The following is a 15676-nucleotide window of genomic DNA, read 5'->3' on the forward strand; positions in this document are numbered from 1 at the left end:
CCAAGCCCTATGGATATGATCCATATGGTTTGTTCAGTCAAAAGCAAGTTTTAGATCGTTCGATCAATTATATAGGTAGATCTTTTAAGGGTTTCAAATTTTATGGTTCACAATGTATTGAAATTTCAAAATTGAAAAATTCATGCTTGTATGTCCAAACCAGAGTTATCAGAAGTGCCATAGGGCATGGGGAAGCGTGTTTTGTAAGCGTGAAACATGGCGCTTCTGAAACGTGCTCGGAAGTGCCAAAAAAATTTAGGGAGTGGGAAGCGCGCTTCTCAATTTAGGGGAAGCTCGTTTTCCCTTTTTTTCATTTTTTTGTGTTTTTATTTTTCTTTTTTTTTGCTTCCCCCTCACTTCCTAGGTCGCTTTCGGTTTGCTTCCTAGTTTTCTTCCAAGACGATTCCTGATTCACTTCTAAGTCGTCCTGCTTTTCCCGCTTCCTAAAATTTTGAAAATGCCTCGCTTCTCGTTTTTGCTTTTCGAATCGCTTCCTCGACTAGCAACTCTGGTCCAAACCACTCATGATCTTTTCAAAATATTGCTGATATTTGTTACTATGCATAAAACCAGTGTTTAATTTTGCATTGTAAATTTGAATGCTTTGAAGTTTGCGATTTTCAAGTGGGAGCAATCTAAAGGCCGTTTGGATATTAAACCATCTAAAGAATGGTTAAGTTTTTTGGCCGATTGATCAATGCGAGCAATGATAACAGTGTATGACATGAACAAGTATAGTCTGCCTCAAAGTGACTCCATTGTCTCTGCTCTTTAGGTATTTTGGACAAAATCCCTTTCTAGATGATATCACACCTCATTGATATCCTTTTAGCCCACGGGTTATGGTTGCTTGAAGTTGAAGATTAGCAGCAACTTGATTAAGGTTTATGTGTCTTTTTCATGCCCCCCCTGATGTAATCTTTCTACCTCCTTTTCAGTCTTCATGACTGGCTCAGGCCCTCAATGGGAAGCCAAGCAGAGAGTGCCTTGAGGATTGATACCATACATTGAATGAGCTTACATATAACGTCTTTAGTAGTTCATTAGATGTTTAAACATTTATATTATTATTTTAGTAGCTACAAATATTTTTTCCAGAAAATAAATGATAATTCCGCAAGTGTCATGTTGCATGAGGCCAACAATATTTTTGCTAATCTAACTGCCTGCGCTATTGCCTTCTTTTTGTAGTGTTCATAGGCAGTTGCTTCATAAGACATCGTTTATTAGGAACTTATCTCTACATCTAAGTTGCCCTGCTTGGTTTGTGTTTGCGCTTCTGTTCACTGAGTGGATTGTGTAACAAAATGTTTCCAAGTTTGTATAGTTTTTAACTAGACTTTTTGTTTATTTGCAAGCATTGATTAGGCCACCACATTTAAGCTCTCTGGTTGGTTCTGTTATTGCAGGAGATAAAGGTGTTGTATATGTGAACCATCCAATCTCCTCAGATGCACAACCTGTAGAAGAGTAAGAAAATGCCACTATTTATTTTCTTTGCTATCACTTGCTTTAGATTATTTTTCTGACATCAACTTGCTTTAAATTGTTAGACATGCCAATATTGAATGTTAATTCCCATCAAAATTTACATCCCTTGTAAGATTGTTTTTCTGTGTTTTTCTTGTTTGGTTCCGCCTTTGCAGTTACTTTTCTTTATATTAGGATAAAACTGTACACTTCTACTGCTTAATACATGATGTAAGATTGAAGTTTGCCAAGAATCAAAGTGGCACCTGTGCAATTTGCCTTTTCTTGTGCAGCCGATAGTTGACAAACTCGTGACTTGGATCCCGATTGCCTGACCCTTGACTTGTGAGTCAGCAGGTTGACTCGGTAATTTGGACGAGTTAGGACATGATTTTTTTAGTGTTAAGATATGGAAAAAATCAAACTCCAAACTGTATAATCACTAAATTTATTACATGACATCAATGACTAAGCTATATAAGTATTCAACTATACATAATTGTTGATATTATGATTTAAAAATAGATGATTCTTTGTAAAAATTATCCTTTTATAAGCATTATGCACTAAAACCATGAAATGCATGACAAAAGACACATAAGTGGCATGCGGATAGGTGGTCTTGAATCGGTGACCCAGTTGGGATCCGATCCGGGTTGACTCGGGCGATTCTCGAGTCAGCTCTCTGGGTTTGCCAACTATGGTGCAGCCACTGCATTTTATATGTAATATATCTGTCTATTTATGATGGATTCTAGTTGGCTGATTTTTCTGTTTGTTGTCAATAGCATCCAATTAGCCTCATTTTATATACATTTGAAAATTGTCTTAAGCTCCTCTTTGAAAGGAGACAAACTAAAACTTTTATAACATTTATTCTTTTGCTTCTGTTGTCTGTGGCTTCTTGTTCATTTTTGTCGTGTAGCAGTTGTATTCTTGTGTTTTCTCTGTGCTATTGTGTAACTTGGGTATATTAATTCATTACCTTTTGTTTATATTTTCAAAATAAAATCTGCCATTAAATGGTAAATAGCATATATTGATAATCTGTGTTCTCCAACACTTTTATTGAAAAAATCTTGGCAAAATGAATAATTTTTTAAAAATTTATAAACTGAAGTTAAAAATATGTAAAAAAATTACTCAAATGCCAAAAGCAATAAATATGTCTCATCCATTGTTTTAAAAATGAAAAAGAAATGAAAGATGGGAGAGTCCAGAGGCCGAAATAAATACTTTCTTGCTTAGGATTAAGTTACATTCAGTATTTATTGCCATTGATTAGTTAGGAGAAAAAGATTGAGAGAGATGTGAATGATAAAATAGGATTATCAGCCAAAGTTTTTTAAAATCATTTATGAAACATAAATTATGATATTTTAATTTTAAATTATCACAACATTTTGAAAAATATCGTGATATTTTAAATGTTAGAACTGATGAAAAGATATCATAATATTTTTTTAAAATATCATGATATTTGTGACTGTGCTTAAACCTTCTTCCATTGCCTTAGTTTTCTTTTACTGCAAAATTCAATTTTATGTTTTTATGAAAAACAGCTGCATTACTTGAGTTTTATCCTTACATACTTGTAATCACCATTGATAGCTGCTAACTTTTGTTTAGTTGCAAACTATGTTGTCAAAAGTGATACGTGGTTACCTAGTCAACTGGTACTGCCTACCCTACTTGTGTTCGCCTAATCCTCCCAGAGCCAATCCCTAGTTAGACAGCACAGAGTAGGATGACATTGTTTTTTATTTTTGAGGTCTTAAATTAATCCTATGCACTTAATTCCTATATGTTGTTTTTTGTGCTTATTTTCTTTATTACTTGAGAAAAATGATTGCTTGGGCCTTGTTAGGGACTGTTGCAATCGGATTGATGTCAACATATATTCTTGTTAAAACCCACACACATACATGTGCACACATGCATACACAAAAATTTGCGAGTCTCTATTACAGCTCAATGTTTCCAGAAGAGATGTTCTTGTAAGAGTAAATATTTAGTGCTATGCTGCTATTATGCATTTTAGAGCATACTAGGATCAGCATAGAGAATCTAGTACAAGACTAATGTGTGTTGCCAATTTGCCCTTATCTTCCCTTTTTAAAATTTTTCACAAGGTCTATTATGTTCAATGATAAAATGATTATGGGGGTGCGCTTCTTAGGAGCCTTAGGAGGTCATTGTTAACATAATTCCTGCTTGCATGAGTAATTCAAACCATTTTCTTCTTCCTAGGTGTTGATTAAATGACATAATCGATGCCGATATTCTTTTTAGAATAATTTCTAGTGTATCAGTTGAAATTTTGTGTTGATTCTAGTGGAGTGGGTATTATTCTTGGTCGTAAAGATACCGATGCTCGACTTTGGAGAGCATCACACAATTTCACTTTCGCCCACTGATTAATTGTCAAGCATTTCACAATTTACTAAGTTCTTTCCTCATTCATGTATGTTATTTAGGAGCTTCATTGTTTCCATTGGTTAATTGTTAAATGCAATTGAGTTTTCCAAATAGTCTGAGTCATATATTGCAAGTTTATATGACATGATTATTCAGGAGGTAGTGATGCTTTTTCAGTTTCCAGAAAGTAGCAAAATTTTTTTACTGAGATTCTAGCTAGATTATGGGCGTAATATCTTTCAATGTATTATGGAATTATCTGTGCGCATACATTTGTTCCATTTTGTATAGTTGTCTTAAGGTGAGGCAATTAATTAACGATTTAACTTGAAATGCAAGTGTTTATGTTCATATATAGTTATGCTCATCATTGTTGTCAGATATCCTGAAGGTATTGTAAATCAGGCGCTCAACGACATTTTTGCAGATACTTTTGGTAATGATGTTGACAATGATTCAGTTATAGATTCAGATTCGAAAAGTGATGGTCTTCTTTCTGAGGTAATGTCATGCTCTTCTAAAAATCCGGCCTCATCTTTTTCTAATTCCTTATTTATTTATGAAAGAGTTCTGAATTCTGATATTGGTTTCAGGATTTGAATGGTTCTTATCTTGTTAAAGATGGAAGTGATGATAATTCAGGTTGGAACATAATTACAACAGTGAAATTTGGTGTTTGAAATATCCTAAATTTTTGTTTTAGTAAAATTGCAAGAGGATATTTTTCAATATAATTGTTGTTGCTGTAGATGAAAGCTACCATACTGCTCTATCTGAGCAGAACAAGACAATTCAGGTGGAACTCGTGAAGCAGAAAAGTAAGTTAGATCGGCTGAAGAAAAAGGTAAGAACGACCTTGTACTTAATTAAGACCTTGAAATGACCATAGATATGAAGCTCAACATGATGGTATGTCTAACTAATATAAACATGTAGGGTTTGTTTTAAAAAATTTCTCTCCTATTTTGAAGACAAAAAAATTGATGGCTCACATTCATCATTGTAATGCACTTAGTTTTACCCAAAATGAACTAATGCTAGGGATGTCAATCGATCACGTTTGAGTCAGGTATCTGAAAAGTACAAATCTGATTAGTTGAATCGGTATAGCAAATGAATCTGATTAATAATCAGATTCGGATGCAGTTTTCAGATTTTCATTTGAATCTGGATCCAAGGGTAATCCAACCCAATTCCTTATAAAATATATCTGATTAGCTAACCGAGTACAGGTTCAATATTGCCTTTTCCATCCAAATCTAAATTTGATTAAGCTAGATCCGGATAGGTCAGATTCACTAAGACCTAGATCTCAACTGAATATTTCCAGTTTACTGCCCTGGCTAATGCTCAGAAAGATTTTCATGTTATGACCCTTGAAATGTTGTATTCTTAAGTATGAAGAGCATATTTAAAGCAATAGAAGTGCTTTTTGTTTTTTATTTTTGCTTTTGTGTTTGCTCATAAAAAGAAAACAAGTACATCTTTTGTGATATAGACAACTCTTCATACTTCTTTCAGTACGACATTATTTCTGGATGCTTGAAATATTAATAAGGTTATGTTTGCTTCATTGTTTCACCAGGACCCAAATTTTGGTGAGTTTCTGGAAAAGCATAGTTTGGAGCTTCAAGCTGCAAGCAATGAAGAATAAGTAAGACGTCCATCACTTTCCAGTTTCCACATGGCCATCATTGTACTGGCTTTCGACATTCTATTATCATTTTATCATTGGTAGGACTCCTATTGATATTAAAAAAATTTGATGCCATAAATGGTTGTCTTCTTAGGTTGTATGTCATGTCGGTAGTCATGTTATCAAGCCTACTCTTCTCTGTTCTTTTTTCCTTCACCCTTTTTCTTTTGTTTTTTTTCTGGTGTGTGTCTATTCCAGATTGGTGTGCTCAAATCAGGCCAGATTCAGTCCAACTAACCAATCCTGATTGATTCCATAGATTATCCATACCAGTGGGAATCAATTTTAGAGTCAAGTTGAGACAGATTAGTATAAAGTGGCAAGTGTCTGGTTGGACCAATCCATTGATTAGATCACCCAATTTTAACGTTCTTCTCATCATTTTTTGATAACTTTGCAATGAATTTAGGTGGTTTTGTTCTTAGTTGTCATAGGCGCTTGGCAGAGCCTAGGCGGTGAGCCCCTAAAAAGCCTAGGCAGTCCAGGCAGTACCCCAAATAAAAAAACAAAAAAAATATATACAAATATGTAAACAAACTACTAAAATTAATAACAAATATGTATACAACATAAAATCAATCAACAATAAGCAATAGACAAAACAAAATATGTCGTCAAACACTATAAGATAATTATATTAAATAACCTGCTCAATACATTGTCCAACACAAAACATTTAACAACACAATACATTTAACTAAACATAGAATTCTGAAACATATGTCTATATATAAAAGTCATCTTCATTCTTCAGTATCAAACTTCATTTCAACGATTTCCTTCATTTATTGCATCTTTTAGTGGCTTGAGATGATGATGGTAGATCATCTTCATACAATTTCTGTCCCACAAATGTTGCAAGTACTTGTGCCTCTCTCTCATCATCTTTTTTAAGACTAGTAAGAAGCTCAACACAAATATCAGAAGGAATGCTATGTTTACATAATTTCACAGTGGAGTTAATATGTCCCACAACATGATATTTAAATCTATACAATCCTTCATGCATTATAAAATCACAAAAATTACACTTCACTATTTCTTTGGCATCTCTAAGTCAATAGTATACAATATTTCAATGCAGGTTTCTTTGAGAGGCATCCTCCAAGACCTCTACCTTCCATCGACTTACTAGAACACGAATTAATAAATCTAATCACTACAAAAATGTAAAATAATGTAACTGATAACCATGTTAAAAAATGAAACAAAGAACAATGGAATAAATAAACCATGCAACTGATAACCAATGCAAAAAATTAAAACATAACCAATTAATCATCAAATAAAAATATAAGCATACAGACATTTAACAAATCTACACACATAACATAATTAACTTTAACTGTATTTAAGTATAAAATAGTAAAAAAAACCCAATAAGTTTATAATAACAACTTAAATTTAATCCTTAGATGAACTTGAAAGTCTATCATCATCTTCATTGATATATTGCTCTTCTTCTTCAGTTTTATTTGCAGAGTTAGCTTATTCCTCTTCTTCTTCCACCCTCACCACCTTCTTTCCTTTGTCAAACATTTTCTTTCTTAGGACATTAGTTACACGTATTTTTACCCCCACCCTATGCCTTAACGCTCTGAATGCCTTATCAACAAGATCTCATGTAAGTGATGTGTCATTTTCAAAGATTATCATTGACTTCTCTTAAGACAATGGGGTCGAGATCTCCTTTTTTTCATTCTCTCCTCATACCTTCGTTTCAATTTATGATTATATTGCACAAAAACCAAACCATTCAACTTTTTGTGCAAAAGTCAGTTTCTTTTCTTTGTATGAATCTATAAAAATATATATAAAGTTAAAATATATACAAACTGACAAATATTATTTAGTAATTAGTAGTAAATAATATTTTACTGCTTCAAAAGTACTTCAATCACGTTCACAATTGAATGTAATGCATGCGAGACCTAAGACTTGAACAACAAAGGTCTGGAGCTGGAGACAACCAATGGCAAAAGAAATCCACCAATCTACTATAAAAAAATCAAATTACATATAATTAAAGTATATGTTGAAACTTGGTTTGAGAAAAGATAGAAAAGTACCTTCACGATTAGCCCTAATCACCCTTAAGTAGTGATTAGGGTCAATAAAGAAAATTACACTAGAGACCATTGAAAGTTAAAATATAAACAAGACCACCCAATAAACCCCTCACGATAATAACTCTCAACACTCCCCCTCAAGCTGAAGCATAGATATCAATCATGCTCAGCTTGTTACAACACTTTGAAAATTCTGTGATAGGAAGGGGTTTGGTAAAAACATCTGCTACTCGATCTTCTGAAGAAACATGAAAAGTTGATATATTTCCCACTTGAACCATATCCCGAATATAATGACAATCTATCTCAATATGCTTAGTCTTCTCATGAAACACATCATCTTAATAGGCAGAGAAACCTTTATGCTCAATCCGGTAAGCATAGATTTTATCCAAATCATTTCAGCAGCAGTTTGTGCCATGACCCTATATTCTGACTCAACACTTGATCTTGCTACTACAGCTTGTTTCTTGCTTCTCCATGAAACTAAGTTGCCACCAACAAAAACACAGAACCCTATAGTAGACTTCCTATCATCAACCGACCCTGCATAATCAGCATTAGTATACGCAACCACATCAAGATTTGCCTCTTTTGTAAACAATAGACCTTTTCCTGGAGATGTCTTCAGGTATTTAAGAACCATCATAGCTGCCTCCCAATGAACTTTTCTTGGTTTATCCATGAATTGACTCAATTTGCCAACAACAAATGATATGTCAGGCCTAGTTACAGTAACATAGAGAAGTTTACCAATGAGAATCCTATAGGACTTACTATCAACTGCCTCAGATTGCTCGTCATACAAGAACAGTTTAGGATTCATGGGAATAGTGGCTGGTTTTGCACCGAGCATCCCTGTCTCTTGTAAAAGATCAAGCACATATTTACTCTGAGAAAGAACCATACCTTCTCTATTTCTTGCTACTTCGATTCCCAACAAGTACTTGAGAGGACCCAGATCCTTTGTAATAAAGTATTTCTGCAGATATGCCTTGGTGCTTGAAATCTCCTGCTCATTATCTCCAGTTAAAATTATATCAACATAAACAACCATAGTCACAAAACCCTTAGAGCTATTCTTTATGAACAAAGAATGATTTGATGGTGACCTCTAAAAACCAAATTTAGACATCACCTCAAACAATTTGTGAAACCATGCACGCGGGCTTTGCTTTAGGCCATATATTGCCTTTTTTAGTTTGCACACTTTGCCACACTCTCCCTGTCGTTCGAAGCCAGGCGGTTGTTGCATGTAGACCGTCTCAGATAGATCCCCATACAGAAAAGCATTCTTCACATCAAGCCGAGTCATACTCCACCCATGATGAACAACCACAGAAGTAACTAAGCGTATAGTGCCCATTCTGGCTACGGGAGAGAAAGTCTCAAAGAAGTCCACCCCATATGTTTGGGTGTAGCCTTTGGCGACTAGACGAGCTTTGTGTCTCTCCAGAGTGCCATCAAAATGATATTTAATAGTGTACACCCACTTACAACCAACAATGTCTGCATCAGAAGGAGGATCGACAAGCTCCCAAGTCCCTTGAGAAATCAAGGCGTCCATTTTTTCTTGCATTGCTTGTTTCCATTAAGGATCTAATAAAGCCTGTTGATGATTGATAGGACTGGAGATGGCAGATAAAGCAGATAGAAAGTTTTGCATGCTCTTTCCAATCTTGTCTGTGGACACAAACTTTGAAATTGGGTGCAGAGTACACTGACGCATGCCTTTCCTCAGGGCTATGGGCAAATCATTTTTAATCTCAGGATCTGCTCTACGATCATCAGGATAAGCAATAGAATCATCAACATTATCAGGATCACTGACTGCAGGAGAAGAAGACGATGAAGGGCCACGAGAGGAGGCTTGACGACGAGTATACACCAGTGGAGGATCATGGAACCGAGTTGAAGAGGGATCAGAATGTAATGAAGGCAATAAAGGAACTGACTCCAAAGGAATGGGAGGAATGGGTAAGGGAAATGATGTGGACATATCAGGATTCACACGAGACGCGCACGGCGAGAAGTAAGGAATGGTCTCAAAGAATGTGACATCCGCACTGATATACTCTTTACGAGCAATGGGGTCAAGATATTTGTACCCTTTTTGGTTTTTTGGATACCCCAGGAAGACACACTTAGTTGCCTGTGCAGCTAGTTTGTCCCTAGTAGGTCCAAGTTTTTGCACAAAACAAACACAACTAAATACCTTAGGAGAAACTTTGAACAAAGAACAATCAGGATAACGTTGTCTGATAGGAATTTGGTCATTAAGAGCAGTAGAAGGCATTCTGTTAATAAGGTAACAAGAAGTAAGAAGGGCATCTCCCCAAAAAGAAGCTGGCATGTTTGTTTGAATCATAAGGGTTCGAGTTACTTTCAAAAGGTGTCGGTGTTTTCTTTCAGCTACCCCATTTTGCTGGGACGTATGGGCACATGAAAATTGAGGGCAAATCCCATTATCCCGATAAAATTGTAATAGTTTGCTAGATTTGAATTCAAGAGAATTATCAATGCGAACAATTTTAACAATGGAACCAAATTGTATATTTATTTCAAGAATAAAAGATTGGAGAATACACAAGACTTCAGATCTCTCCTTTATTAAAAAGACCCAAGACACTCTAGAGTAGTCATCAACAATGACAAGGTAATACTTGGGCTGAAACCTATTAGGAACCCGACTAGGCCCCCAAACATCAACATGAATTAGATCAAAAGGACTTTGACTAGTATAACTCTAACTTAAAGAAAAAGAACTACGATGATGCTTGCCCAATTGACATGCTTCACACTGAAAGGACGATGTAGGAGAGACCTGTGGAATGACTCTTTGAAGCTTGGAAAGAGAAGGATGACCCAATCCGAGATGCCATTGGTAGGAATTAGAACTCAATTCCACACACGAAGTTGCTACTCCAACAGGTTGTGTAAGATATAAACACCTCCCTCCTCATGGCCTCCACCAATCTTCTTCCCAGGCATCAAATCCTGAAATACACAAGAACCCGGGTCAAATATAACTCGACAATTTAGTTCTTTTGTAAGCTGGCTTACGGATAATAAATTCTTAGGAAACTATGGAGCATGGAGAACATATTGAATCCGTAATGTAGGGGTAAAATGCACATCTCCTTGCCCCACCATTGGGGATAATCTACCATCTGCCAATTTAACATGACGAGGGAAAGATGTATGAACTAGTGTAGAGAAACTATGTGAATCTCCACAAAAGTGTTGAGAGGCGCCAGAATCAATAATCCATATCTTACCTCCATCATCCAACTGAGTACCCGCAGAGCATGCCACATTAGTCACTACAATAGAGGCAGACACAAATGCAGAACTCTGAGAAAGAAGCTGATCATATTGTGCACGACTGAGAGTAATCGTATTGGTTGAAGAAGTAGGCACAGTTTCAGTGATGGAAGAGACAACCGGAGTTGTTGCTTTGGGGAACGATAATGAGCTCTGAGGGCGACTTCTAGGGTTCTTATCCCAACAATGATTCTCAAGGTGCCCTTGCTTGCCACAATATGTACACTGAAGCCTGCTACGACCTCCACTGCCTCTTCCACGACCTCTGCCTCTGGAAGAACTAGGTAAACCATGCCCTCCTCCACCAGTGACAACAAGAGCTGAAGTCTGGGAGTCTCCATGAGGCGGAGGAAAGGTAACAGCGAGACGACTTAACCGGTTGTAGGCATCAGCTAGAGTAGGGATCTCTGAGCTAGTAAGCATTTGCACCTTGGCTACTGAGTAATCTAGAGATAATCCTGATAGAAAACGAGCCACCATAGTCTACTCCTGATGGGTTTTATGATTAGTGCAGCAGGGAGGACGAACAGAGTTGAGCCTTTTATAGGCTGATTTAACTGATGCATAATATTGGGAAAGATTTTGATCACCTTGCTGCAACTGAAATATCTCTTGCTCAACTTACAAAATTCTACTGACATTTTTGTCTTGAGAGTACGTGTCACGTAATGAATCCCACATCTCCTTTGCAGTAGAATAGTAAATTAAGCCGTCTGCAATATGTGGCTGAACACTGTTCATAATCCAAGACATAACAATGTCATTATCTTCCTACCATATGGCATATTTCCCAGTTTTCTCTGTTGGTTCCTTTTTTAACAAAATATGTTTTCGACGATGTCCTGACACAGACATCATAAAAGTCCTCGACCACCTTTTATAATTATTGTCGTCCAGCTTTACGGACGACCCATAAGAGAAGGGATTAGCAAAAGCTTTGTACTCTGCAGACACTTCAAACCTTTGTTCACCATCATTGGACTTTATTTCAGCCATGGTATTTCACTGCTGACAGTAGCTAGCTAATGAGCCGGATAATAATAATAACCAGAAAGTAATCACGAGCAAACTGATAGTAAAGAAATAGATTCCAGCTGAAATAAAATCCTTGTCTTGCAAAATATATATATATATATGTATATATATATATATATATATATATATATATATATATATCACAGACGCCACCAGCAAGATAATAAATCTGATCACCACTATAAAAATTAATTTTAGATGACAAAAATTGATTTCACATCTGAACTTCAACAAAAATTAATCAGATCTGATTAAATCTGATTCCAACAACAGTAAGCACTACAGATTTAACGCCTACCACATCAACACGACTCTGATACGAGCAAATCTGATTCCAACGACAACAAGCACTACAGATTTAACACCTACCACATCAACACGACTCTGATACGAGCAACAGTCAGTCAGCCACACCATTCAGATCTGATCCAACATCAACGCTCCACGCTACACGACATCCAATTACTGCACGATCTCAGATCTGCTCCACTCAATCACAAAATGATTGCTGATCTGATGCAACACGATCATGATGTCAGATCTGCTCCATGCAATCTCCACATGATGGTAGATCTGATGCACCACGATCCATCAATATTACTGAGGTGTCATCAACAAGGAGCAAAAGAGGAACACACGATCTAGGGTGTCTGTTCAGATCTGCATATTGTGTAGAACTAGTCAGATCCCAGGTCATGAGACTGAGGAAAGAACCTAGGGTTTGATCAGAAGGAAGATCGAACAAACTAGATATAGGCTAGGAGGAGAGAAGAAGAAAGAAAAAAACTATGATAAAGAGGGAAGAAAGAAATTCAACCTAGGCGTTAGATTCTCCCAAGAACGAGAGGCTTTGATACCATGTTGAAACTTGGTTTGAGAAAAGATAGAAAAGTACCTTCACGATTAGCCCTAATCACCCATAAGTAGTGATTAGGGTCAATAAAAAAATTACAAAAGAGACCATTAAAAGTTAAAATATAAACAAGACCAACTGATAACTTTTCTGATTTCCAATAAACCCCTCACGATAATAACTCTCAACTGTATATAAGTTATAAAAATAATGCAAAAGGGGTTATATGAAATTTAATCATCTTACCTAGGGTTTACACCAGAGTTACCAGTCAAGGAAGCGGGAGCGGGAAACGATACGAGAAGCGGGAGCGGGAAGCGAGACACTTTCAAAAATTTAGGAAGCGGGGAAGCGTGGGACCACTAAGAAGAAAATTACGAACCGTCTCGGAAGCGACCAAGGAAGCGAACCAGAAGCGACCTAGGAAGCGAACCAGAAGCGAGGGGGAAGCAAAAAAAATGAAAAAATGGGGAAGCGAGGGGGAAGCGCGCTTCCCAAAAAAGGGGGATGCTTCCCCACACATTTCGAAAGTGCGACGTTTCGTGCTTCCGAGGCGCGCTTCCCCTTTTACCTAGGCGCTTCCGGTAACTCTGGTTTACACTTTCTTCTTCCTCTTTGCTAACTCCATTCCAAAAGGCCCAATAGCAGTTCTATATCTTATGAGTTGGTCTAGTAGTGTGTCTCGATCCTCTTCGCTTTGAACAAGACGATTGGCACAATCATATAAGTCATTCTTTATCTCCTCATTGGACTCAATATTTTTATACTTATAATATATGGCTGGATTCAAATATAGGTTTGTTGCATGCAAAGGTTTGTGCAATTGATTGCTTCACCTTTTATCGATTATCTCCCAAACCCAGCCATATATTTGTTTATCATCACACACATTTACCTACTAAGTAAAAGAATTGAAAGTAACCATTATAGAAGCTAAAATAAAATGTAATTTACAATTAGTAGAATACAAAAAAATTAATTTATAATTATACTTTTATTTTTTCCTTTCCACGATCCATTTTCTTGTAGATGTAACTCATAGCAGGCTTTTCATCGCTATCAACCAATCGAAGCATGTCAAACAAGGGGGCGATTGTTTTCAGAGCACAACTCACTCTCTTCTAAAATTTTGAACTCAAAATCATGCTTTCACATCTTTTACCAACTGACGTTTTTGAAAAACTATTTTTTTCCCAATCATCTCTAAGAAATATGAACTTTAGGCATTTTTTTCAATTATATATGCTTTCTAGAGTAAAAAAATGGCAAATTTTGTCACTGCAGGCCTATGTAAGTCCTTTTGTGTGTGTGCTCTCATCATACTCAACACTTGAGAATGTTTGTAATGAATACCACCAATTGCCTTGCTTTTCCGGAAATGTTCTTCAACTCTTTCAATTATCCTATATATTCCAACATCATATCTATACAATGTGCAGCACAAAGAGTCCAAACTAAATGCTTTCTCTTATCCATAAATAATTTACCTGCTTTCACATAGTTTGAGGTATTATCAATAACAACTTGAACCATATTCTCCTCCCAAACTTCAACAATATCATTCAACAATGCAAAAAGCAAATTTGCATCTTTTACTTCATTCGATGCATCAATTGATTTCAAAAACATTGTTCCCAAAAGGCAATTAACAAAAAAATTAATGAGTGTACACCCTTTTGTATCCATGTTTGGACCAATGCACTTTGTATTGGTCCAAGAACTCCTTCATTTTCTTCATTTCTTTATTCAAAAGTAGTTCTCGCAACTCGTGATATGATGGAGGCTTCATCCCTGGTTCAAATTGGCCTATAGCTTCAATCATACTGTAAAATGAAGGCAACTTCGCTGTATTAAAAGGTATTCCACCGTCATAAAATCACCTATTAATGTACTCGTACACTGTTTCTCTTTTTTCCTTTTTGAAGCAATTTTCAAACATAGTTTGTTTGTTTGCTTGCCTTCCTTTCTCTGTTGAATCACTTTGAAAGTATAGATCCATAGCCCTTTTGGTCTAAAGCTGAATGTACTACTCCCCTCCATCTATGAAACTGCATTCACGTCCTTCGCCATAATCGGAAGTTGAGAATAAACTTTCATTTCTTTCGTATATATTAACCGTCTCTCTCTTATTTTTTTCATCTCTATTCTTCTTTGATTCCTCCATGTACTTAGAAAGTACTTGCTTGATTTCTGCAATTGTTTTATCATAAGCCTTCACTTTTCTTCCAATCCCAAGTAGATGTCGTTTTATTTTATATATACATCCTTTATAAGTTCAACATTTAAGGTATGTCACAGAATTCAGATCTTGTTTATCCTTAATATAGGCCCACTCCCATGCTGGATCACCTAATTTTCTCTTAAAGTTCTGAATATGCTCCAAATTTGAAAATGTGGACCCACTAGCACTTGCAGATGAAGCCCCCTTCCATTGTTCTAAAAAATGATAAGAATCTAAAAAAAGGCAACATCTAAATTTGCTAAATAAAAAGGAGTAAGCAACAAATAACATATCAGCAAAATATGAATTCATAATAAAAAAACCCTTAAGTTTTTTTTTGTAATTGCAGCACACATTTAATGACAACTTTAACAGGAGCAAACTATAGGTTTTTTATTAACTATAAAAAAGTTTAGGTGTGTTTTTAACAATATTGAAAACTTAGATGTGTTTTTTATAATCAACCAAAATTTAGGTGTTTTTTTTAAAATGTCCCCCAAAAAACATAGTTAAACCTAATTTGAGTTGGGTTCTGGTCATTATTTTATGCCTATCCTGATGTTTGGGTTTGGGCTCAGTCAGATACCAGA

This window comes from Nuphar pumila, chromosome 13 (assembly GCF_984573655.1).
Source record: "Nuphar pumila chromosome 13, dmNupPumi1.hap1.1, whole genome shotgun sequence".
In the NCBI taxonomy this organism is placed as follows: domain Eukaryota; kingdom Viridiplantae; phylum Streptophyta; class Magnoliopsida; order Nymphaeales; family Nymphaeaceae; genus Nuphar; species Nuphar pumila.